The sequence below is a fragment of the Haliaeetus albicilla genome, chromosome 25 (assembly GCF_947461875.1).
Source record: "Haliaeetus albicilla chromosome 25, bHalAlb1.1, whole genome shotgun sequence".
NCBI lineage: Eukaryota > Metazoa > Chordata > Aves > Accipitriformes > Accipitridae > Haliaeetus > Haliaeetus albicilla.
Window position 1 is genome coordinate 23,027,887 of NC_091507.1, and position 27,141 is coordinate 23,055,027.

Below are 27,141 nucleotides of genomic sequence, written 5' to 3' on the forward strand. Positions count from 1 at the left end.
AACCCTGGCACTTTATAAATATGAGGTATATATGGAACATATAGGGAAGGCTAAAACCAAATTTTATAGCTCCAGCACTAACATCTATAGCTCACTGGTTTACAAGAGAAAGGGCACTTTCATGTATTTCATGTATTTCTCTTTTATCTTACCCTCCACTCAACCTAAAAGGAAAAAAAAAAAAAAAAGCCCAAACAGACCCACAGTGACATTATCAGAGCTTATTTTTATCTCTTTCTTTGCTGAGTTCACTAACAAGGTTACAAATCTTTTTGGTATATTGCACAAGGATGACAAGAATTTAACTACTAATGGATTTTCAAAGTAGAACATAAGATGAGTACAGAGCATTTCTGGAAACACAGTTTGTTTACACAGTTTGACATAAGATGTGTGAACACACGAATACTTAACAGCAGATATTAAGAATAGATGCCATTGGCTAACATAGGAGGATATATGCATAGATAATTGACTTGCACTTCATGAGAAGGTTCTTGGTCCCTCGCTGCTCATTGCACATTCCCTTCACAAGGTATCTGTGGTACGCATCTGTCTTAAAAGCATCATCAGCTTTGTCTGTGCCACCGTTTCTACACGGTCGTGTCCTTTCTTGCTGTTGTTAGGCTTCTGTTTGCAACTAAAGGCTGTTACTTCCATCTGCTGTGGGCAGAAATCTGCCTCTGAAAGACTCTCACTGTCCCTTGGCAGCGTGCCACAGAAACGTTCCTCCACAAAAACAGCAGCCGTCAGTGCCGGATTTTAGGGACTGCAGGATCATCTTCAGTACATAACAGTGCACCTTTGCATTAGTTATTATTAGGTCCCTCCAGGAGATGAATTTTCTGGGCCTGGACTTCTGAGCCTCTTACATTTCCCAGATGGGCAAAGTGACTGATGTACAGCTCATGCAAACACAGAGCAGCCTGGTGAGTTGCAGTGCTATGAATCTTCTCCTACTTTTTCTCACTTGTAAGCAAGAGAGCTTGAAAGAGAAGTGATTCCTCTCTTGCAACCCATATATATCACTGTGCTCTGCTGTCTGCCCAACAAAAGATTTCCTCTCTCCTACACCCTTTGTAATCATTATCGACAGCATGATTCTTCTGATTGCCAGATTTATAACCCAAGCATCACCTTCAGATTGAAACTTGTTTTCAAGTTCCTTGTGTCCAAGCTATGCTTAAATTTACTGTTCTGAGGAAGTGATCTTTCCTGTCTACTCACACACCGAAAAGCTTGTAAAATACAGGCACTGGAGTATCAGAAGAAGAGTGAGAACTGCTATTTTTTGTCAGAATCCTTGTCTGTAATTCTTGTCACACTCAGAAGCACTACTCACTAATCAAGACCTTGTTGCACTAGGAATTGCGCAAAGCTTGTAAAAAGGACAGGGTCCCAGAAAACTTTACAATCCAAGTGTACGAGACAACACTTGGGTGGATACAAACAAGCAGACAGGAAAATCAAGAAGTCATTATTGGTCAGCATGGGGGTGACAGTACTTTGCACACACCTGCAGCATAAGAGTTTCAAGATTTTTGTTGGAAAGCTTTGAAAAGCACAATGCATTCACTGCATAAATGTTTACGGCATTCTTCTCCCATATGTGATGGCTGCATGGGAGGAAGCACCGAAGGGATGCATTGAGAAATGCAACAAATGGCCAGCTGGTGGCTGGAATCAGTATCTTTATAGAGAATCAGGGGTGACAACACAGTGCAAACATGCCAGGGAAGTTCTTGAAAATGAAGATAAGGACATATTTGATAAGGGAGAAAAAGAGCAGAGAATGAATGTGGAGTTCAAAGAAAGTGATGGAGAGGAAAGAAAAGAAACGAACGGAGGGCAGAAGTGGTTACATATGGTGGTAAGGGTGCAACCTTTAGCTCAGCAAGTCCCTAAGCTGCTGACTATGGGAAGAAAGAGAGGAACCCTCTACACTTCTAGTTTTCTGTCCATGCTCTGAGCATCTCTGGGACTCCACAGGTGATTCCAAGGACTGTGAGATAAGGTAAATACAAAAGAGAAGTCTTGCAAGTAGGGTTAGGCATTTGCACTGGCAAATGCTCTGGAAACTTTGTGCTGAAAAGTAATGGTCTATACACTATTTTCCCTAAATACACCTAATGACCAAAAGTAGGGTATGAGTTCAGATGCCATGTTTTTGTTACCAGGACAGATGGAAGAATGAAGGACGTATATAGGATGTGGGACTCAGCACCAGAAACCTATCCGCATTACAGTTACAAATTCTTAGCTGTATTTAGCTGGCTAGAGAAAAACTATGATGTCTGACTAAGATACTGGTATCCAAATAAATCCAATTCATACACAGTCCACATTAGATTATTTGCAGGATACAAAAGTGTCTCTTACATTTGTTGAGTTTTCCCTCCAACCACTCAGCACCTTTTGCACTACAACCCATTACCCCTGGAACATCTCTGCCTTCAGAGCCGCTCACCTCACCACAGCCTTTTTTTCCCCTTAATAAAAAACAGAAAAAGTTTTGAACAACACATTACTTACAGTGAAACTCTTGTCATTTAAAAGTTAGCCTATTAGTCTAAAAGTCAATCTACTGATTCAGTTCTGGATGAATAAATCGAGAGAGTGGTTCATTTCATTCCTTAAATATAAGCATGTACTTACACTTGCACAGATATTCTAAGTCCTTTAGGGTAGAGCTTCAATTTTTTCTTGACCTTGATATCAAAACTGTGGTTCAGGTGCACTCGAAGGTAAATCCTGTATTAATACTCACTGATATCCCACACTGGGGGACCTGTTCAAGTACATCACCAGCCCCTCCTTTCTCATGTGCCTAGGTCTTCCTTGGGCGGAAAAGAGCCTCACGGAAGGAAAAGGAGCACAAACATCTGGCTTTCCCCCTAGTATGCAGTCAAGGTGGAGTCAGAGTGAGTACCTGGACCCCAATGCTCTTTGATCTATGACATATTATACCAAATAATCTCTACTTATATTTGTTATGTAAGAGTGGTGTGATTTTTTGAGCTGTCAGACATGGTACGCAAATCTGTAACTACTTTACAAAGCAGGTCACAAAATCCAGGAAGGGGAAGAGGTTAACAGGACTGTATTCAAAGGCCTTTGGCAGCCACTTCTGTCTCTGTCCTGTATTTTTTATACTAATCTCTTGAAATTTTGTTATGTTGTTTTCATATGTGTTTTCCACATTTATTGCTTGAGAATATTTATATGTTATTATTGAGCTGTTTATGTGTCCATGGCTGCTCTTCTCAGGATTCTTCTCATTTTTAAAATGTTCATTAATACCTTTGAGAAAAAAAAGAAGCATGTGCAATAATTAGTAGACATAGCAAACCTCAGAAAAGCTGCTTAGGTTTCTGAGCTCTCAGTTTTAATTCTGTCTGTCCCTTTAATGTCAGCTGAACACTTAATACTGATGAGAAGAGAGCTGGTTGCTCAGACATGGATGTAAAACATCTGCTGGCTGCTGTATAAGCATGAGACTTGGAACAGCTTCCACTCACTGTGCACCTGACTTTTTTGAAAATGGTCCAGTTTTTGTGTTTGTGAACTGATTTGGTGCTTTTATTCATCATAGAGCATCTCCTCATTCCTTCTTTATCCATCCTTGAATGTGTGCCACACCATCTGAAAATAAAAGATTGAATTGGAAGGATAGCACTTGGTTTTTAGCTTTTACACAGTTCTTCCAATATTTCCTTTAGTTAAAACAAAAAGAAGTGATTTTTGGAGTGCCTGCAAGTCTGTGTGACTCTGTCTCCCTTGCCACAGGTGTCCGAAGTGAGAAAAGGAAACACGCAAATGCTCACAAGCTTGGAGTTATGGGCAACGGGCTGCTAGAGAATCTGCATAGGGATGAAGAGCCTCTGGTCCCGCAGCAGCTGAACTGTGAGGTCTTCTTACTGAACAAGGTAAAGCTTGTGACTGGTAAGTGTGCCCGAGAGATGAATTAAAACAGCAGCGCTGGAATCCACTCGCAATAAAGAAATTTAAAGAGCTTCTGGGTCCCTGATTGTGGCTAGGTGAGCCTCCAGTGAGGAGAAACCTTTCCAGGGCTGCGACCCACCCTCAGAATGCTTCCTGTGCTGCTGGGACCTTTCAGCAAAATACCACAAGATGGTTTGCAAATACTGAATAGGTATGTGTACCGTCAGTGGCTTCCTAATTTGTAAAATGCTTTCTTTCCAACACAGAACACAGGCGTCTCATTCCATGCTGGTGTGCATGTGCTCATACAGTTTGCTAAAAACATCCTTTATGTTACAGGGACAAATGGGGAGATGGGAACTTTATTTACAGTCAACGCAAAAGTAAGAGGGGATGCATTTCATTGCCTCTTTCCACTTCATCTTAGGCACTTTCTCAGAGCAGGACCTGCACAGACATATGCACCCATATAACCTCAAGTGTGCAAACTGATTTCCAGGGTGGGGTGGGAAGGTGTTGATGTGCTCAAAGTTAAGCACAAGGCTAAGAACTTGCAGACCTAAAGCTGGGAACATAAGTTCTCCAGGGACAGGAGCATGCCTTCCCGGGCAGCTGGATATGCATGTCGTCAACAGCATGCCCTCATCCAAAATTCCTGTAACTGTGTTTGCTGGCACATCACTTGAATCTCTTGGTCATGCTTACTAGCTACAGATGGTGCTTCATGAATGCATCTACACATGTTTTGGACTGAAGTTAGTTCCCTGGAGTGAGGGTGACGGGAGCCTGCTGGGATAGGTACTAGGTGCTGTCCAGTGTCCAGCACAGCCAGGGCTTTGGGTCTTACCCAGAACCTGCAGGTACTATTGCTATAGAAATAATACTTTTTGCCTACTTTGTCAAGATATGAGAGGATTTGCTGCTTTTTTAAAAAAGTGAAATTATTATTTAGGATTTCAAAGATTTCTACAAGATATATTTTTTCTCTTCTTTGTTGGGATTCTGCATTTTTACCCCTTGCTAACCATGTTCACTGGATCACTTCTTACTCTCCTTCCAAGCAGAATTTATGAATTGTGCCAAGAAGTGTTGGTCTTTTCAGGTCTCTGTCTCACCTGCACTGGACCAAATAGCTGTGGTGATTTAGGCTATAAACATTTCAACAGCTGCCTGCTCCTTCCCTTTGCCAAGGAGAACAAAATTCCTTCTTTTGGCTGGGCTACTGCAGTCCATAGGTCAGGGCAGCAAACCCACTTCATCTGCTTTTTAGCTACAATAAACTCTGAACTGGAACACTTAAAGTATGTGCTTGATTACACTGGTACTCTTCTGGGCATGTGTGGATGGACTAGAAAGTTTTTTGGTGACTGAAGTGCCTTTGTCACGTCCCTCCTACAAGTGTCCTCTGAGGAAATAGGGACACACGAATCTCCATTTTTGACTGTAGGCAGAATCAGATTTGAGCTTACGCCAGTGGTTGTGACAAGGCTAAAGTGTATTTGCTTGGCAGGTGCATTCCCTATGAAGGTTGAAAGGCAAAGGTAGAACTCATTTGCTTTCATTAGGTGTTTGAAGGTATTTAGCCTTAGATTGTCATTGTAGGCTCCTTTTATAATCAATGACCAGGGAAATGTACCATCAAAGTTGGTATATGTCATCCTAAAACGAATGCCTGTGAAAAGTTAGGCAAGTAGGAGAGACAATTCCTCTGTTTCCTTCCATTGTACTTAAACAGAACATAGGGTACTAGCTCCGACTGCTGTGGATGACTGTGGATTGGGGGCAATATTTCAATGTTCACCGAACTTGGACATCCCTCTTCACAGGTAACAAAAGTAGAACACAACTATGAAGGCGTAAGAATCAGTGACAGAAGGACTTGAGATGATAGACAGTTAGTGACCATCAGGACTGGATGGCTCTTCTCCAGGCATGATAAAGAATGGAACAGCTGACTTGTTAATAAATATCTACAAGTGATCATCTCACATTTATTATGCCATGCTGAGATGAAACCTTAACCCTGACTCTAACTCTAGCCCCAGGAATACCAGTTAAGTTATAGATATTTTATTTTTGCATTATCCTGAAGGACAGAAATGTTGCTAACACTGAACTCATGCTAAAGAAATTCCAAAGAAATACCAACTAGTGATCGTAGTCTCATTACTAAGAATAGTAACTAGCAAACACATTAAGAATGACAAAATACGGAGATGCTTACGATTTAAGAGCAAATTATCAGCTTTCATGAGGATAAATTCTGACTAATTTTGTGTCTTTTTTGTAGCAAATTAATAAAGGAAGGGAGAAAGAAAACCAGGCAAATAATTTACTGGCTGAACTTTCACACGACAGGCTGTAAAAGAAACTTGAAAACCATGGGGTTGTAGGTTCTATCATTAATCAAAACCTGCAAGAGAAAGGAAGCAAAGGACAATAAAACCAGCCTGAAGTGAGGTTAAATCTGAATTGTTCAAGTGACCAGTACCTGTAAAAGTTTCTTGTGTACTATCATCAGCCAGACTTAAAAAGAGAATTAGCCAATTATCATAAAATGTGTGTATAATTAATTAGCAACACATTACAGATCTGAAAAATTATTTCGAGTTAGAGATTAGCACTTACTTTCCTCAAACTTCATTTCACCCAGCTACGCTGCAAAACCTTCCTACAGTATTATTTTGTTCAAGTATCTCAGAGAGTGAAGAAGGATTCAGTTTCTTCATCCAAATCCCTGGAATACATCCATTTGCTAAGTTTCAGGTTCTGCATTTTTTGGTGTCCATGGAGCAGGATGGGAGGGCAGCTGGTCGCAGTTGCTTGTGCTTTATACCTCTTGACATATAAGAGCCTGGAAAAAAGCCGTGAGCGTGCCATCATGAGTATGTTGGCTTGAACATTTGGCCAGTGGCATACAAAATAGAAACCCTGGTGCCTGACCCCAGCAAGCAAACCATAGACTCAAACTACGGCAATGCTGCCACAGAGGGAGAAGAAAGCAACCCACAAGGTAACACTGTGTGAGAACATCATAAAAATCTTATTCCAGACTTAAAACTTTCTCTGGACTTTTGTGTAGGTTCTCCACCTGCTTATTTTGTAGGGGCTGGTAGTAACAGGAGCTTGGCAGAACCATGCAGGCGATCTTATTCACTGAACAGTTGCACTGACCAGGTGGTCCTCTGAGGTTGGCTAGGGACACAGACGCTTCTTTTTACACTTTCTAGGAAGCGTCTGGATGCAAGTAAGTGAGCCAGGAAAAAAATCTGTTCTTCATTCCTTGGAAAGCTGAGGTAGTACAGAAGAAATGCTTGGGGTTTTCCAGAACACACTCCCAAAATGGTTTGGCGAAGAAGCATGTTTGATCAGGGAAACACAGACAACAGAGTGTCACATTTTTGGAGGGATGGGGAGAGGGGGAGAACTCCTGCATTGTGGAGACAACCCAAGGTTGGTTTTTGCTGCCTTCTATGCCTTGTGACACCATGAAGGTGTCACACAATGGCAGCCACAGGGTCTGTGATCGGTAATCTTCCCACACCCTGTGGAGGCAGTTTCATTTACCTGCCCTCTGCCTCCAAACTGGCTGCTGGTATTGAGTGGAGAAGGTCTCAGTGGGGCCAGCTTGTGGCAGAAATACTTCCTTGCTTACAAGGATGAGAGCGATTGGTCTAGCTTGGTTTGACACCTTCTTAACCTCATTTGAGTCCTGTTAGTCTTAGACCCTGAAGTCCAGGGTCTTCATCTTATCTTATTGTTTCTGTAGCGGAGGGAGAGGTGTCTAACCAAGTAATCTGCTCTAGAATCACATTCAGCATCACTAACACACCCATAAAAGCCTGTGAAATGCATGCAAAATAAAATTTATGGGATATGATTGTCATTTGCTTGTTTCCAGTGCCTCTTAGATTGTCAAATAAATTGTTGAAGATTAGGGCCTCATTATCATCTTTGTCGAAGACATGAACTGAGGGATGGAATAGCGAAGGAATATGAATAATAACAAAGAAGAAAGTCACTCCTAAGGTTTTGGCCAGGACGGCAAATTCCCAACAAGCTAATGAAGACTTTGCAACAACCCTTTTTTTTTAATGCCTTCAGCTCAAAATGCCAACCGAATGAATCAAAATTAGGAGTGTTCAGCAGAGCAAGAAAGACTGCAAAGGACTGCTCCTGTGAAAATTAATAGAGACGTTCTGGAACCCTGGCTCAGATGCATGAACGAGTCTGTAACCTCAACTATCAAAAATTCATTATATATGTAGCTTTGGGGGATTTAACAAGCCATTTGAAAGATGGGAGACTATAGGAGAAATGAAAAACAAATTAAATATGTTCGTTACAGTATCATTACTTCATTTTGCCTTCAGAAACTGGCACGTATGATTTGGCTGAACAGACATGGAACAGTTTCTTTTGATCAGTATGAATTACAATGCATCTTGCCCTGCTGCCGCTCTCTGTTACTCCTTCCATGGCTTGAATTGCACAGGGTTTCATTAATGTACATCCTTTACAAGGGTCATTTTCTCTTTTATAGCCCCACTCATAATTATATAAAAAGACAGTAGCTACCCTGGATCAGAACGCCCTCGTTAGAGAGAACACACACACACACACTTTTTTTCCCTGAATTTTTGCTCTACAGTTTTAAAGTAGAATAACTTTGAAGCTCATCATTTCTGCTCTTTAATGAACATAATATTGGTCTAGGAAGAGAGCAAACCTAGAAATGAATAATCAGCCAGAGTGTCTTACAGAATACTTCCCTGACAGCTACAGGCTTGGCCTGATGGGATGCACTTTATTAATAGAGTCTCAGCAACTAATAATCAAAGGCACCAACTAACTCATTGGCCCTACTAAGACCATTTGATGTAGGGATCTAGTTTTAGGTATCCAAGTAAAACCAGTTACTCCTAATGTTCTGTATTTTTGTGATTGGAGTGTGTGCCTTTAATTGGTAAACAAAATTTAAACCAATGGAATATTATTGTGTTATATATATATACCACTGCTAAAAGACTCAGCCTGCCTCCAGGCTGAAAAAGTTCAATTATCCCTTTTCAATATAGATAAAAGTAGATTTATTTTTTTTTAGTTTTCCAAAAAAGCTCATGCAAAATTTCATTTCACCCAGACTTCAGCGTTGCTTTTATTCTCATATACATGTAACTCTACAGGCTTCAAAATGCCTTATATAAAAGTTATTTAACTTTCAGAAGACTTGACTAATAATTTCCATTGGTGTTCACGAGTTGTTGCATTGGAACTATTCGGGTTCTATCAACATTTACAATACTGCAAATGGTGTCAGACACTGGCTCCTTGAAAGTAAGGCAACTTTTCAGCTAGTCACTTTGCTGCTTCATGTCTAATGCCTTACAGTGCTATACTGTGCCTGACTAAGAATCTTCTTTTTCTGTCATTTTCTGATTTTGGCTGTCATCTGTATTTCAAGGAAGCAGAAGTAAAAGCGGCTCTTCTTTTTAACTATCCCACTGACACACGGGCATCACTGATAAATTGAAAACAAGGCATCTCACCTCTTGGAAAAGCGTTTCTAACTAACTGCAGATACCAGAGTAACACTGGCTGTGTAAGTACTACTCCTGTGCCCAGGGCTGGCAGAAGCTGCTCCACAGAGCTCTGTTGCAGCCGTGGAGAGCTTTTTACTCACCATGAGCAACTACTGAAATACATTTGAGAATCCACATATTATCATCAAGCTTAATTAAAAATGGGGGAGAAAACCCCAAACCACCTAAAACTCTCAGCACTGCACTTTGCATCAAAGGAAATCCTCAGCTTGATTTTTCCCCCCAGTTGTTCTTTCTTTACTGCGACCTTTGCTATGTAAGGAGCGTACCCAGATTTGGGTTAAGACACTAGGATATTTGGACCACAACTAACTCAGAGTTGTTCGTATGCTTTCTCACCATACAAATGACTGTATTCTTTCATGCTGCCAGAGTACTTAGTCCAGTCAGAGGTAATTTCTGAGGTAGGTGAGGAAACATAATGTATAGACATTATTTTACTATAGATATACTGACATTGCATCAGGACGTGGAAAGTGGGAAATATACAGATGAAAAACTTGGAAGCTGAGTCGACAACTTTCACTCCCAGCAGCCTAATCCAGTACACCCGCTCATTCCTGCAGGCTGTGCAAGGTAAGGAGGGGTGCATTTCTCTTCCCAAAGCCACAGAAACACCCTCAGGTAACTCCCGCAAGGTGGAGGTCCCTGCGATCCCTGTGGCCGAGGCAGTACCCATCCACCAGCACACAGCTCTGCAGCCCTCAGGACACGTGCTGCTCCAGCTGGGTTTTCTGTTCTGCTCTGACCACTTTGCACAGCTCAGGCGCTAGCAAAGGGCTGCAGCGCATCTGGAGACGGGCAGCAGAGAATTTCCGCCACACAAAGGGGCTTTTCATTGGCATTAGGTGCGCAGAGCCAGCAGAGCTGTGCTCTGCACCAGCCGTGCTGCCCTTCTGTGGTTTACCGGTGCCAGGGCAAAAGGGCAGACTGGCGAAGAGGGGCTGACAGAGGTCCGTGTCCATTTTCCAGGCAGCCCCAGGATGGGGAGCACTAGCAGCCTGTACACAGAACCCCTGCACCAAGACCATCACCTGCTGTTGATGAGGAACAGTGGAGTTTTTCACATGCATGTAAGTGCAGGAGAAAAAAATATCCTCAGCGGCAGCCCCGCACAGCCAGGTGGTAATGCACAACCTGAAAATTATCCAGCAGGCAACAACGGGACACCTGACAACAGGTTTTGTTCAAAACAGGCTTCGGCAGAAGTACATGCCTGCAAAGGAGGGAGCAGACCGATACGCTGTGCCAACATGTCTGTGAGAGAGGAAACAAGGAATATAAACTGCACTTTAAAGGAAGTTATTTGTTTTCATGTCTTTAAGGGATGCTGTCAGTCTCTATGCTCATCAGAAACAAATAGCGAACAAGTTTTTCAGGAAAGCGAGTGTGATCTTAACAGCATCTGACTGCACATGCGAACATTTTCTGAATACAACGACATTTCTACTGCTTTTTTATATAAAGAATCCTTGGGAAGAGTACTTCCTGACAGAGGATTTACTGTAAAAGCAGGATGGAAAAAAGTGACTGAAGAAGGAACACCTTCTCGTTTCAGTGCGGTAAACATGGAGGCGGCTGTTCGCATCCTGCTTGACACCCACGAGATCTTGCCCTCAGCACTCTTCCCACGGGATCCATTTCCAGCCGGCGTGAAGAGGGCTCTCGCGCTGGCCGGTGAATCCCGGGCAGCGGCAGCCTCTGGGCTGTCATGACAACCACGGGGCCCCGGCCACGGGCTCCGGACGCTCACGCACAGTGCATGGAGGCTGGGTTTGTGACTAATCCTTTACTATCAGCTGACTGTTGCCCTCTGCCAACGCTTCTTCCAGTTCAGAGATCACGGGAATTCATTTCCACCGGGATGTTCATTTGTATTGCTGACTTAATGTTACTTTCTGACTAATGGTACCGGATTATTCCAGGAAATAATGTATCAATTCACCATTTTATCAATGGTCCAAAAAATAGCGTACCCTCTTTTGTCTCTTTCAATTCAGCTGTGGCCCCTAAACCATTTCTTTCCTAGGTTCAGGGTCATTCTTGATTACTGCAGTGGTAGACTGCGGCCTGTGACAGAGAACATGAACAGCAACATCCCAAGCATGTCAGCATCTCAGCGCAGTGTGACTGCAATACAAATGATTTTTGGACTCATGCTGTGACTATTCAGGGGAAGAGGCTCTCCATCTCCACCACAGTAGCTTCACAGCTCTTAGCAGTGAAGCTTTTCCAGAGGGTGAACAACCTAGGTAATCTCTGCTGTTTGAATCATTAGTCTTTGTCAAGTATTTCTTGCTGTGATAAGCTTTCAGTTTAATTTGTGGATAGGATCATTCATATTCAGAGCGGTGGTAGCAGAGCTGTATCCAAACAGGATAAATGCTGGTCCTTACTTGCCACGGTATTACTGCAGTTTCATGATGCTGCTGTTGTCTGAATTAGAGGGAGGGGGATTAAGAGTGCCGTAGTCCTCCACTGGCACACCGGGGATGTGTTCAAGGAAAGACGTGCAGCCCCTGCTCCCCCAGTCCACATGTCAGCATCGCCGAGACCAGCACTAAACTGCACCAGGGCCAGCACCAGCCAGGGCCACCGCTCCCCGGGTGCGAGACCCTCTGAGCAGCTGCAGCCGTCGGAGCCTCGGACACAGGCTCTGGGCAGCTCTCGGTCTCCCTCTCCAGGAGCAAGGCTGTTGAAAAGGCAACTGCTGAGGCTGATCATCAGTTCCTTCGTTTGCCAGCTTCTTCAGAACGCAAGATTGTTAATCCACTGCTGAAGAAAAGCTTTCTTACTGCAGCCACATGACTGTTATGTATTTGAGCTTTCAGGCTGAGCAGTTAGAGAGCAAAGAGTAGTGAGGAAATACTTAGGGACAGCCAAACTCCTGGGCCTTCAGCGCCTAGGGGTTTCCCCTGACTCTTTGAAGCTAGTTAATTTATTAGCTGCTGGGGAACAGCATGTGTCAGTATTTACCAGAATTTGTCCCCAGTACCCTTCCCCACGAGGTGGGGCTGGCACCTCTGCAAAGGCACGCAGCGGGAGCCCTCTCTGAAGGCTCAGCAGGTCCGTGAGGGGCTGGCAGCCTCCATGCAGTGGATGGTAGCTCTGCCAAAGGTACTGCTACCTTTAGCATTGCAACAGACTACTTAAATGTAATGGGGTTGCAACCTAAAACACTAGAAACAGGTTTTCCATTAGTTATGATTTCCACAGCCACTTAATTTCCATGGGAAGTGTATGCTGTGACCCCTGCACCTACAGCGATGTCCACCTTTCCCCTTGGGTCATGGCACACATGTTTCCCTTAGCTGTATGACTTTAGCTAGCAGCTGCCTGGTTTTCAGAAGAAAGATCTGAACCTGGACATTAGCAGTTGGGGTGGTCTGTCTCTTTTCTCCTCATTCACCTTCCTATCGGTTCAACAGCCCAAGCACACGGACTCGGAGGCACAGTGAAAAGCTCTTCGGCCTTCCCGGGGCTCTTCAGGACAGCAAGACGAATGGGCTCGTTTATTACAGGTGTTGCTTGAACTGCCTAGAAGCCGGTTTGTATTTGGGACCCGGTATCATGCCAAAAAATGATTCTGTGAGGAGGAACAGCAGAGAAGTGCAGGCGGCCTGGCTGCCTGCCATCATACCACAGCGAATCATTGGGATTTAGAAGGTTGGCAAGAGCAGAACCCCAAAATACCTAATGGGCCACCACAGCTGGGAACCCAGCGCTGAGACCCCGGCCAGCAAGGCAGAGGAGGGAGCAGTGGGTGGGTGTTCACTAACGACTCCCCGGTATGAGACCCCCTGGCCCCTCGGCGGGGGGGACACCCCTGTGCTGCCACCCGCCAGCGCCCTGCGAAGCCCCCGCATGAACTGCCGGCACCCCGAGACCTTCCTTCTCCCCCCTGCTTTGTGCACTACACAAATTATATTTAATCTGTTGTTCAAACCTGGGACCATGCATACCCTGAGCATTCACGTGACATCCAGCATGTTTTATCCTACTTTCTAAGGTAAACATTAATGACACATACTGCACATTCAACGGAGAAGATTTTTAAAAAAAAATATGTCTGAGAGAAATGCTAATCACTTTTTTTCTTTGCAAGAGCTTGTTTCAGAAGTAATTCCTCCAGTTTTTGGCTGTGCCCATACTGTCAGGGCATGTAGACTGCATATATGTCTGCAGTCTTAATTTTCCTACTTGTCCAGTTAAAGGCACCTGCCCACGTTTGCACCTGCCCCACATTGCACCTGCACCCTCCAGTCTGAACATCAAGTTTGCTTTTACATGGAAAAAAAAGGACAGTGAACGGACTGGTATGGTGTTTCAAGCATGAAATCAGGACAGGAGTTTTTAAGCATCCAGACTCTGCAACAGAGAGATGTCCTCATGCCCCATAATAGTCATCTCCTGAATGTCCTTTTGTGATTGGCATAGTTTGTATTTCAAGACATGACAACACAAATCCACAAAATCCCCATGTACTGTAGTATGAGACTAGGCACCAACTTACATTGTAGATTCTTCCAGGATGTCTTCCAAAAGGATATCTATCTTCCAAAGAATATCTTCTTGGGATAATCACTACAAATCCTATCGAATTGCAGAAACTGGAATTTCTTCTGAACCACTTCATGGTTGGGAAGATGTAATTTCACATCGTCACAGAGGAAGCGAGGATCACAATCACCGAACCCCCATGATTTTGGACAAAATCCTGTGAATTGTAAAGCACGTGTGAGCAGAGAGCTCCTGCTTTCATCTTCCAATGAAAAATGTTCTTAGTCAGAGAGAGGAAGTTGATGCAACACATTAAAATTCTCATTTTCTTAGCCAAAATAGAAACACCTCTACGGGTATGCCTACATTGCAGCCAAATTCATGACTACAGCTCCAAGTAGTTCAGACTATCATAATTCCCACCCACCGGCTTCTGTGGTGTTAGCAATAGTAAGGGGTAAAGATACAGTGACTCAGCCCTCCTCTCTCTGACATAATTTGGGTCAAATGGAAAGGATTTTTTTCTTCATTTTACTCACTGGAAAAGATGTCAAGGAGATTACCTTGAGCATTCAGCCATGAAACTATGGTATGACATGCAAATTTTTAATTCATTCCAAACTAATATCTTATTGTGCATTTTTAAACAAAAATCTTTGGAAGTTACAAAAGCAAACATGGAGTCTCAAAGGAAAAAAATGCAGAACAGAAATTAAGAAAACCCTTACTATATTCATCAGACTTGGCCCACAACTATTCAATGTTTTTGATAACCTCATATAGCCAGTCTTGTTAAATCCTTTTGAAAGTCTGGGTGAACTGTGCTAGCTTCTTTTTCCCTGCTTAGGAACACATTTAAAGAACTGTAATCGAAGAGGGAGATATTATTTTCCAAGGTGACGCTGCTTGATTAGGCATCAGACTGTGACAGCCAAAGCATTTTTATGGATCAAAAATACAGCTGACGAGTGGAAAACATGCTAGAAATTAATACTACATTTCTTCATGACAAAAAGCTAATAGAGGGTTGTCTCAATATTAGATATGACATGGTTTGATATGCAAAATAAAAGAAGAAAGATGAAAGGCCAGTTAAAGAAGAGAGATGAATGAGGTTACTCTCACAAATGGTACAATGTGTAGGATTCATTTCTCAAACACTGGCCATCTTACAATGCCTTGCCTAACTAAGCAGGTTGTTTCACCCCACTCCGTTTGCAAGGTGAAGTAAATTGCAGTGGTGAGGTTCCCGTTTCTCTCCACTGACCACAGAGGGAACCCAGACACCCACCCTCTCTACTTGCTCACCTTTTCTTCTGGCAAGTTATCCCTCCTGCTTCAAGTTCTTTCATTTACCCATGTCCAGAAAAGACAAAGCAGAAATTCAGAGAATCTTAACTGGATTTAACTGAAAGGGTAACACAATAGTAGATGAACCTCACTGTAAATGAATGAGAAATAATTCACTCTGGGGACCCCTACATGGGCTGACAGGGTCTCCTACAGGAGGCCTTTGAAAACACCTCTCTCCATTGACTGTATAGCCTATGCCCAAACCATTCAGCCTGGGAACTATGAGGAAGAAATGTGGCTCAAGCTGAAAGAAAGCAACAGGCTGCTTTCAGGACAAGGTACACCATGTATCCATGGCCCAGTTCCAATCATAGAATCATAGAATCATTTAGCTTGGAAAGGACCTTTAAGATCATCGAGTCTAACCATTAACCCAACACTGCCAAGTCCACTACTAAACCATGTCCCTAAGCACCACATCTACACGACTTTTAAATACCTCCAGGGATGGTGACTCCACCACTTCCCTGGGCAGCCTGTTCCAATGCTTGATAACCATTTCGGTGACGGAATATTTCCTAACGTCCAATCTAAACCTCCCCTGACACAACTTGAGGCTGTTTCCTCTCATCCTATTGCTTGTTATTTGGGAGAAGAGACTGACCCCCACCTCGCTACAACGTCCTTTCAGGTAGTTGTAGAGAGTGATAAGGTCTCCCCTCAGCCTCCTTTTCTCCAGGTTAAACAACCCCAGTTCCCTCAGCCGCTCCTCACTAGACTTGTTCTCTAGACCCTTCACCAGCTTCACTGCCCCTCAATGTCTTTGAGGGGCCCAAAACTGAAGACAGTATTTGAGGTGCGGCCTCACCAGTGCCGAGTACAGGGGGACGATCCCTTCCCTAGTCCTGCTGGCCACACGATTTCTGATACTATTTCTGATGATGAGTTGCTTCTCACAGGATGCTTCCCATGGTGGGCTGAGGTCCTAAGAGCCCACCCACAGCTAGTTTTTTGGGGTTTGTTTTCTGAAAAAAAGTGGACTGTAAAGAAGGCTAGAATACAATTCTGCTTTTTTCAGACAAACAGTGTCAAAACTGAAGGCTGGACTGTTCGCCCGTGAGTACACCCTGGTGAACAGTTACTTTTACTGCTACATTTGTTATCATATTAATGCAATTAATATGCACAAACAGTAGATGCTAATCTACTCCTCTCTTAGAAGAGGCTCATTTTTTTTGCTGCAGTCGGAAACGCAGTTTGTCAAGGTCACAAATCATCTCATTCCTTGGCAATGGCTGATCTCAGAAGGTGACCAAACCAGCCTCCGTTTACTGGTTAATAGTTAACAGTTTATTTCAAGTGCCTGATAAATTCTGGGTCAGATCTCCTGAAAACATTTGAGGGCTCAGAGTTAATGTTTATTTTAGCAGGTTGAAAATATGAACCACTTATTTCTGTAGCCTCTTGTGATTCGATTTTATTTCCAGCATGAAACAAATGGGGCACAAGCAGCCACCTGCCTTGCCAGGGAGACCTAATAAAAGACTTAACTGAAAAATCTCTCAGAAATAGAAGACCAGATGGGAGGAAGCTACAAAGACCAGAATAATAAGTTACCACTGCTATCAGATAGTGTAAGATAGTTTAAGGCCAAACATCTACCCTCATCTAAGTTTTGATCAAGTTATGCAGCTTTTGCAAAACCTTTTCAACTCTATAATCTCCAACTACTATCTCTACATTTCTTTGCTTAAATCCAATATAGATTATACTACTTCCTAAAATCAACACTACTTGATTTCTTCTTTCAACTAGCTGGATCGTGTCAACGTAAGTTTTATGATCCTTCCAGCTGACAATCAAGAAGCAAGAGACCACCTACGGCTTGTTATTCAAAAACTGGAAAAATAAAGCCTTGAACAGTTGTTGCCCTTCATGTGGGTCTAATTTACACTAGAGGATGAGTTAGCCCACAGTCTGGGAGACCTTTGCAGCCCCTTTCCACAGTTACCTCCTACCCTGACTGCACCTCAAAATCTCAGTGTCCCACAGAAATGAGCTGTCATTTTCATCTCCTGAAATGCCACAGCTTTTAGATTAATGCTTTAAGACAAGCTGACCCAAATTTCAGTTTATGTTTATATGCAACTGCAGTGTTTTGGGGGCTGCTTCAGAAAAGCAGTCCTTTCACAGAGGTGGGGAGGATGGATTCAAGTGGGACACAGAGCAAGCGTACAGGAGCTCTTTCCTGGGAAACGCTGGAAGTGTCTGACAATTAGCAGCTTTGGGACTTTCTGATTTCCATTAGTCTAACCTTTTTTTTAACTTTTGGCCTCCACAAGGCAAGGAGTTCTGCAATGTAATCATGCACTGAGAAAAAACAATCACTTCCTTCGGTTTTAAACCTTCTACCACAATATTATAACGGCTTCTCTCACTATTGCTAGCTTCCCACCAAGTTTTTCATCCTTTATATTGGCAACTTGAGGACAGAGGCAATGAGGCAAATGTTTTACCTGGAGAACAAACTCCACTTCCATTCCCTGGATTGCCTAAATTCTTTCATTTTAAAAAGGCCTTGAGTTTCAAGTTGTTACAGTTCTTGTGCCTTCATACAACGGTTTGTTACAAATCTTTTCTCTTTCCTGATCACAAGATGTACTTATAATGAATATAAGCACATTGTGAACTTGCGTGCCTTATCCATCAAAACACAAGCTTTGACCTGAAGCTCACTGAAAGGGATGGATTTTTTCTACCGCCTCTGAAGAACACAGCTAACAAGTGTTTGCTGTGATTTCTCCATTTGTATTCTATTGATTTTTATTTCCTTTTTGTTACTATCCATTTTCCGTATGTCTAGAAGTTAGCTAATTTATAACCCCAATCAAAAACTCATAATAGAATTTAAATTCAAGTCCATCCTTCTTCACTGAAGAATTTTAGCATAGGCTTCATTTAGGTATGCTTTTAACTGTTAATAGTGTTCCTAAGAGCTAAGAAAATACTTCAGCACTCAGCTGACCAGCAACAGGCTATATGATCAGGTCCCTACTTGCCATTTCACTGAGAATGGAAATCTTTTTCTACAGGCACTGCTATCTTCCAACCAGAATGGATATTCCTATTTATTTTTCTTTTACTCTCTTCCGTTCTCATTGTCCATGTACGTATTCTATAATGAAGCTTTTGTTTTACACTTTGTATCTTCTCTCTTCTCTTTTGGACAAGCCCCCTTTTGTTTCACCTTTTAATTTCAATTATTTTTTCCATTCAGTTTCATTTGTCTACAGTAAATTAATTTTCTCCTTTCTCCCTTTTCTGATTTAAGAATAGCAATCTTGCTATGTTATTTTATAGTAATCTCATCCGAGCTTTAGAGAATTACAAGCTTCTTTATTTGAATTAAATAGGAACAAGCTTACCCCAATAATAATATCTTACGTTAACATCTCCAATACCTTCTAGAAGTGCTCTTTACTCTGTTATTTTTACCCCTTAAACAGACCAGCTTTGACACAAGCAGGTGTTTGAAGTCAATTAGATTATATCATATTAAATCTGGAATGAGTTTCACCCAGCACTTCTGTTTAAATTAGGGATTTAGATTAAATATCAACAAGCATTAATAATTTCTGCAACTTCCTCTATCTCACAGAAGCTGTCTTCTCAGTGTGTTAAAAGGATATATATATATAATTCACATTCTATGAAAAAAAATCTCATAATAGAGAGAAACTTCTTCCTTGAGCATTTTCCTTCTTCCATTCTTTATGGTTCTAAGTCTTCTCTCTGATGTAAGAGTTTTTTGCCCCGGGGTGTGAAGGAAGGTTGGGATACCTTATATTCAAAGCTGCTGGAACCGGTCAGTGGTGTGTCAGGCCAAATACAGAACTGATCTGCTCCCATAAGCAATTTAAGCAATGTTTCAGTGAAGCTGACATAAGTGTAAATCAGCACATAACATAGCACTATGTTTCTGCAATGCTCGGAAGATGAAAACATCGTGACAATACTAATTATTACTGATAACTAAATAGCCAAAGAAAGGCAGTCTGCAATTATGTTTACCTCCTACTTGGCATTTCAAATGGAAAAAGGCAAGCAAACAAACTTTCAAATAGAGCTGAAGCCAGACCAGGAGGTACTAAAGCAATTATTTCAGCAACTTGCTTTTATAAAGGGCATCACCAGCAACAGGTTTCATTTTTAGGTAACTTCCCAGGCTCCCAAGAAACACAGCAGCATCTACAATCTGGAAAGACATCAAAACAGTAGCATGCAATTCAGAAACAAAGTGCCAAAAAATATACTGCTTCAGCAAACATCATTTGCATCAAATTTTCCCATAACAGAACTACATAGAGGATAACTATATTATAGCAGGAGGAAAAAGTTCTGTTTCAGCTGCAAACAGTAGACACTGTTCGTCAGAGGCGATTTTAAAGTATTTTTGCTCTTGAATTTAGAGCAGGATTATGTCTATATAATTAGATGGGAGAATATGTTTTTGAGGTGGCTGAAGGTCAAATCCCATCATGCTTATTTATACCTTGGCTATGAATAGTTCCACTGATCTCAATAAGACTTCTGGAGGAGTACCCAAGGTGAGTAATGATGAAAAACTTGGTTATTAAAAAAGAAAGGGCAAAAGCAAAACAGAACAGTTTCATAAGATCAATCAACAGCAAATTTCTAAATAGTGAAATTGAAAATACGCTCGAAAGAATGACATAGAAATTAACTCCCAGAAACACTGTGATCTAAAGGGATGCACTGGGGAGTGGTGCACTTTATTTTAATCATAAATACATGGTTAAAGGCACAGAAAAATAGGAAATTCTGAATGCAGCATCTTTATGTAAACTCTCTACAGGATATTACAGTACGGCAATGTTTCAAATGTAATGATGTTGCCCTTATGCTGTGTTCGAAATGATTTTAATAAACCTTAGGGTTGTTTTAGTAGGCTTTAGTACCTAGATATAATGTCTAATACAGTGAAAATCCAACTAACTAGCTATCAACCCAAATCCGAAATACTCTGTGGTTTTTGTCTCTTTATACAAATTAGAAAGCAGCTAGGAAGTCCTCTTTCATATTCTAGGAGGGAAAGATTTTCTGTTACAGAAGTAACTGTTACTAACAAAATCATCATAGCATCCTTTTTTCTAGTTCTAAACTAGGACTAGAAGAGGACTTTAAAATTTTATACAGTAAGTTTCTAATTTGAAGACTACAAACTTAAGCAAAACTTTCCACTATTACTCTCCAAAACCACACTGGTATCAATTATATTTGCATATTCTAAATTCCACTTTGATCATCCTTTCGTCTCTTAATCTCCAAGTCCCATCTTCACACATGTAAGTAAATCATGACTGTCTTTATACTCCTAATTACATTAATATTGCCTTTCTAAATAAGTTCTATTATCCACCAATAGCTGGTGCATCCCTCGAGAAAGGGCGAGAAAGGGTGAGATGTAGGCAGATGAAGCAAGAGTCCATGAGGGGGTTCCATGCTTTTAGGAGAAATCATTGTGATAAATTCCATTTCACAGTGATCAGTTTACCCTTTGAAGGTCACAATGTTATCTTTCTGTAAGTGGATAAAAAGAGGACAGCTGTTCTTTACTGCCAAATTCAATCACATTCTTTTGACCTTTAACAAGCGCCTGGAAGAGAAGTTCCACTTCTCTCTGCATACTGCCAGTATGGGCGGGGAGGAGTTCAAAGAGGAAGGAAAAACGGGGAACACAATGGCTCATCCAGCCAAGAGGTGAAATAAAAGTGTAGTAACACAGCCAGAGACAGGACAAAGTGGAACTCCTGACTGGATGTGATTTTGCCCTGAGGCAAAGTTGTCTGTGACACTCTTCAATGGTCTTTTCTTCCTGACCAGGCTTGGCACCACATGAATTGCTTCATAGGGAATGGCTATGGCTCACGGACTAGAGAAATGACTTAAAATTAGGGTATAAAGTGCAGAAGATACTTGATATGCACGAATGTCAATAGTGAAGAGGTGGGCTCAACTGAAAACACAGGTCTATTCTGCTGTATTTGTCACTTTTTTTAAATGAGTCACATGAAGACAGTATTGAACTTGCAAATAAAAATAAAGTTTTTACAACTGTCACAAACCTGTGTTGTGAAAATAACTTGCATTCATTTTGGCTCCCGTGTCATTATTGGTCACTAGGATGGTGCCTTCTGATTCTGCCAACCCTGCACTCAGATTCCCATTCGTGGGCTGCTGCAGTCCATAGGACTTCTCATAGATACATGGATCTGTTTATCATGAACAAGAATGTTGATGAGTTTATAAGAACTAAAGCAAATTCTGTCTTACTACCAGCTAACTTACTCCATCCGTTTCACGATGCTGGAAGAGTGAAAACTTAATACATCTTTTTATAGGCCATAATTCTGTAACTTCTTGTAGGCATATAGACCTATGTACACATCCACACACAGTGCCCTATTAAACTCCAAAAACATGATAGAATAGTAGGATAGCCTTGGGCTGTCATGTGTTGGTGGTGTCTGATTAGATCTTAAAATGCTGCAGTTAGAAAAAAGAAATCTATGCAAAACTCTCATTTTGTGCACCTACCAGAACTTCTTGCATTGTGATCACTTTGAATCACAATTGCTTACTTTCTGATCGAGCCCCTAATCCTATATTTCCGTGTCATTTGGTGACTACATCCACACTAAGCCCCCTGAAATTCAGGAAAAAAGTTTTTTCTTTCATATAGCATAAAGTCTAGAAAAATTAGAGCACTGATTCCTTCATATGGTAGAACATATAAATCTACCTAGATAGGTACAAAATACTGGAGGACTCGTATGGTTTTGGTGAATGGGAAGTACTAGTAAGGAGAGAATCGAGCTGGCTGGCGGCACGGACACAGCAGGGCTGCTCCCTCCACACAGTGCTGGCTGTCAGCCATTCACAAACTCAGATTCCTCACTGAAGAAAGCTGATTTAAGACCTTGACTCACAGTTGAGCAACGAAGGCTAAACTAACTTCCTACAGAAGACCTGGGTGGGGAGTTCCTCCTGAACCCGCATTTTCACCTGCATCTCTCGCATCTGTGTATCAGGGAAGAGTTTACTACAGCTCGGTGGCTGTATCTACAGCTTGGGTTGCCTCATGGTTTCTATCTAAGACCTTCTTTTCAGTTGCCTGTAACACAGGCAAATTCTAATCATCCAGGTCATGCTTTTCCGTGATAAGGTTGTCTCAAGCTGGTTGATTGACCTGTCTCATTTTCAGTGCGCTGTGGTTCCGACACCTACCAGGCAGAAGTAATACAGCGATACGCTTGTTCAATCCCGGTGAAAGAAAACACTCCTACCACGGAGGTGCTCCAAGAGCTGTGAGGTTTGAAGAGGGGGCAGAGCACAGACACTTGCCGAGGGGAGGCAAAGGCCCGTGCACCTCGCTGGCGTGATGCAGACAGCGCTGCCCAGCTGAAGCCCCAGGGATCTGAAGGTCAGTGGCCCCAGCCATGGGCTGCCTCATCAGCCTCCTCTGTACTGATCACAAAACCAGCAGAAAACTACTCACTGTCACTGTTGAGCTAGTTTTTCATCAGCTCGTCGAGCTCGATTGCCTTGGGGAAGGGTCAAGCAGAAGCCAGTGCCAGCACAAGGAAAAGGAGAGGGAGAAAGGGGTGGAACTGCAACTCTAGAGAAAGCAGACTAACTCTTGAAATGCAGGGCAATTTCCCTTGATTAGGGCATCTAGGCTGTGGACTAATCCATGGGGTGAGGAGGAAGAACCTAGCCCATATAAGGACAAATATGCAGACAGAGCAGTGGCAATGTGATGAATAGCTCTTTCAGGCTTTGTAGCGCCTTGAGAGAGGCTGTAGTTAGGGCTGTCTGGAAGATGATGAGTGCAAATATTTCTGTTTAATGAGCATGCACACTCATTTGCTCATTTAGGAGAAAGAAGTCATAAAGGAAAGCAATAAGCAGAAACAAAACCAGAAATTGCCATGCTTCTCCTGTTCATAGCTTTTACAGTGACCTCATGCCTCATGAAGAGGTGCAACTAATAAACCACTGGAGTGCCAGCATGTTTCAAGGCTGAGAAATAAGCCTCCCTTACTGCCCTTCTCTTTTGTCCGTAAGGCCTTGTCTAGGATTCACTAAACAACTGAGGTACATGCTTCTCTTTTACGGATGCATCTGTGTTTAAAAAGCAGCGTGTCCATTTCGGCAGTTTGTACCTCCTCTATCATTACAAACAGTCCCATTCAGTCCCTGTGGTATCTCCAGAAAGCACTCATCTGGGCATGGAGGTTCAACGTCCCAGAAGACAGAGACACTGCCAGTGGAGCAAAAAGAGAGACAGACTGAGGTGCTGAACACCAAGGCCACACACAGCAAACCTGTGACATGTTGGGTGCAGCAGTTAGTAGCTGGCATGACATACACCTTCAACCACTTGCTCAATTTGTCTCCAAAAGAAGATCAGCTCAGCAAAAATCAACCCTGTTCCATGACAAACACTTCACCCCATGTGAACTTACAAAATACTGTTAGCCTGGAGACCAAATGGGGCCCATAGGCAGGACAATGTATATAAATAGCTAGGGAAGGCTGGCAAGGAAACAAATAAACAGGCTCTAATTTTCTCCTGCAAAATTAGGCAGCTTTCACACTGTAGGAGACTAGAAAGGTTGAGTTACCTTGACACCAGTACAGTCATTATTGGCTCAGGTTTTTGGGTGGGGTACAAGGCTGACATACCCCTTCTTGAGGGGGTTTTACTCTAGCACAGAAATCGGTAGGAAACTTTAATGCATTGTCTGCCTCCGTAAGCTAGCCCAAGTGTCTGAATTCCAGAACATCTGGAGACCAACCACGGTGACCACGTCGCCACACTGTCATGAAGGCTAATGAATAACCTCACTGTAATTAAATGGTGACCTCAGATGCTCTAAAATGAAAAACAAACAAACCCCAGACAATGTGTACAGCCTGCATACATGCACTACCCAGACAGTGAAGTATTCCATATTCCTTCCTATCAAGCAACTTTTGACATTCTTCATGCCCATACTTACTACGGTGGAGACCTCATGCTACAGACAACTCGGTGATTTGGGGAAATCTTGCAACAGGCCTATGCATCTGAGGGCTAGAGAGCAAATTACAGGCTCTTAATGTTTTCCCAAATATTTTCATATATGCTCTGTTATTATCTGTATTGCATTACAGACTATCATGAGCCATTTGACTTTAACAACAGGTGACTTAAATGGTACACTGTAGATTGGAGTGCATTCGTACAAGGAGACGTCGGCAGTAATAACCCAACACACTGCGCTATGCCCTGCAAACCTGTTCTCCTGAGGTCAGTGGAAGCTCAGACTGCTGAGGACTTCACAACCTCAAGTATCTAAGGGCTTACCTCAGGAGCCCTTCTATATACCTGGAACCTGTCCACATCACCGTTTTCCTAAATTCTCCCAAGGATCCGAAACAACACACAGTACTCTCCCATCTTACTGCATCCGATTATTAGGGGTAGATCACTATGAAACAGAGATGATCCTTTAAGCAAGTGGTGAAGGGGAGTTGCGTAGTAGTGGGATAACACACGTCCCTGGCTGTGTCAGAGTCGTTAGCTGTGGTACCAGGTCCAAATAAGTATTGGGCCTGATGGATTTGTCATCTCATTTAGCTAGGCCATGGCTAACATACAAAACTAACACATTGCCATCAGTGAAAGTTGGCTGGTGACACTTTCAGGAGAGTCCCTGGTCTGACTGACCGCTGCTAGCTGGAAATGCACACACGCAGAACTGTGGGGATGTGGGTATCTTGTTTCAAGCAACTGTGGAAAACATCTGTAAAGGGAGCGGTGTTCTCTTTTTATAATGCACATTATTGGTCAACAAAACCGAAAATCCCAGTTGCATTTTCACCCTGTTACTGAAACTGTTTTCTGTCCTGACTTGTCTGCATCACTGTTAGAAACTATTGATACCTGTTTTGAATACCAGAAGAGCGACATTTCACTAGCACACGAAAATAACTCAAGTACAGCAGAATCTTGGTAAAATACGGAAATAAGTGCTTTAAGTGCTTTGACTGCTATGATTTGGTAACAGCAGCACTGCTGTAAATCAATAATCATACCTAAGCTTTTAGGTATTTCTTTATTATGTGGACAGTAAATCAATGCATAAAGTGAGAGTACACACACATGAGGATCCCTGTACCAGTTCAGATCTTCATGGTCTAAACTCTTTGATACAAGATTCTTCTTCTCTCTTTCTGAAGTGGTGCCCGCCACTTCAAAAGGGTGTAACATACATTGCACATGGGAATTTGCAAATAGTATCCACGCAAAGAGAACATCTGTTCTTTTTACGCTTTCATACCAGGCACCCAGAAGAAACCTACTCGCTTTGCACCACCTCAGAGAAGCACTTTGATGCAATGAGTTTCTTTTTCCCAACTCTGGGATTGAGATGGGAATCTAGGTGGGAAACGGGAATCCGAGGCGAAGGCTGCACACAGCACAGCAAAATACTGCCATACAATAATGAAAGCGAAACAACCCCCCCCTCACACAGCCCCGAATCACATCCCATATTATTATTTTGGAGTCCCTTGTAAGTTGTTTTTTCTTCTGCTTTTCCCAAATAATGTAACATCCTCTCTCTTTGGGTGTCTCCAGTACTTTAATATCTGGTGGGTATCTGATTCTGAACTGAAATTACGCATCACCAGGTACAGCTGCAAAAGCACAAATGCGGGCGGTAAAAGCTGAATAAGCCAAATTAACTGGGCATGGCTTAAAAAAAAGTACTGCTACGTGGCTATTCCTTTTTTAGCAGGTAAGCAAAAATCAAGGCGTCTCACAGATGCAAACCCTAGACTGGCTCAAGAAGTACTAACAGTTTCAACACGAGACATGCAGGAGTGAGGATGCGTGTTCGTTTATTACGGAAAGTGCTGCTATCTGAATGCTTTCGTGTTGGGGAGGGATCGATAACTGCCAAGTTCTCTTAAAAATACTGTAACAGGTGTTTCCTCTCCAGTTGGTCTACACGTTATCCCTTTCCTTGCCCAAAATCTGTAACACCTTCACGTCCTATTAAAATATTTTCCGGGATTTGTTTGGCACGAAGGCGACCGATGCAAAACCGACAGGCTGGATCTCTGGCTCACTTAAACGACTGCTAGTCCTGTCACCTGAGCTGGAATTAAGCTGAGTTCCAGCAGCTGGGCAAGCGATTGCGCAAGCGGGCGGACCCGCCACGTGGGAAACAGTCCCCGATTCCCACAGAAAACCTACCTCTCACCCGGGCAGACGCGTTTGCCGGGCTCCGCGGCAGATCCCGGCTCCGGAGCGAACTGCCCGCCCCTCCGCCGGCAGCCTGGGCGGGAAGCGGAGACGCGGGCTTTCCCCTTGGCCTCGCGGAGCCGCTTGTTACCTCAGAGAGACTCGGGCAGCCCGGGCCGCCTCAGCCTTCCCCCCCCCCCCCCCCGACGGCTCAGGGCGGCCGAGCTCCGGCCCGACGCCCCCGCGGGAGGCGGCTTCTCGGCAGCCCGCCGGCAGACGGGGGTCGGGGGGTACCGGGGCGGCCGGGACGCATCGCCCGGGGCAGGGCCGGCACCGAGGCCCGGGGCGGGGGTGTGTGTGTGTGTGTGTGTGGAGGGGGGTCGCGGCGCTCCGGCCGCCTTCCCGCCCGCCTTCCCGCCCGCGTCCCCTCCCCCTGGCGGCGGCGGAGGGCGGGGGCAGGAGCGGGGCCGGGCCGGGCGTAGGAGG

The 27,141-nt window shown here is 43.2% G+C and overlaps 2 long non-coding RNA genes across 5 annotated transcripts; one reads left to right on the forward strand and one right to left on the reverse strand.

The window, feature by feature from the left end:
- Positions 1-206: 206 nt before the first annotated feature.
- Positions 207-27,004, reverse strand: LOC138681913 (uncharacterized). Of its 4 annotated transcripts, none has more exons than XR_011322135.1 (4): positions 26,668-27,004; positions 14,059-14,262; positions 6,571-6,796; positions 207-3,300 (listed from the first exon to the last, which is right to left on the reverse strand). It is a non-coding gene; the product is annotated as an uncharacterized lncRNA (long non-coding RNA). The 4 variants fall into 4 exon arrangements; XR_011322132.1 differs by having other exon boundaries at positions 207-3,642; positions 26,668-27,003; XR_011322134.1 differs by lacking the exon at positions 26,668-27,004 and adding an exon at positions 24,425-24,482 and having other exon boundaries at positions 207-3,642.
- On the forward strand, positions 2,827-6,075 carry LOC138681916 (uncharacterized). Its single transcript, XR_011322138.1, has 3 exons — positions 2,827-2,921; positions 3,787-3,942; positions 5,769-6,075. It is a non-coding gene; the product is annotated as an uncharacterized lncRNA (long non-coding RNA).
- Positions 27,005-27,141: the final 137 nt, after the last annotated feature.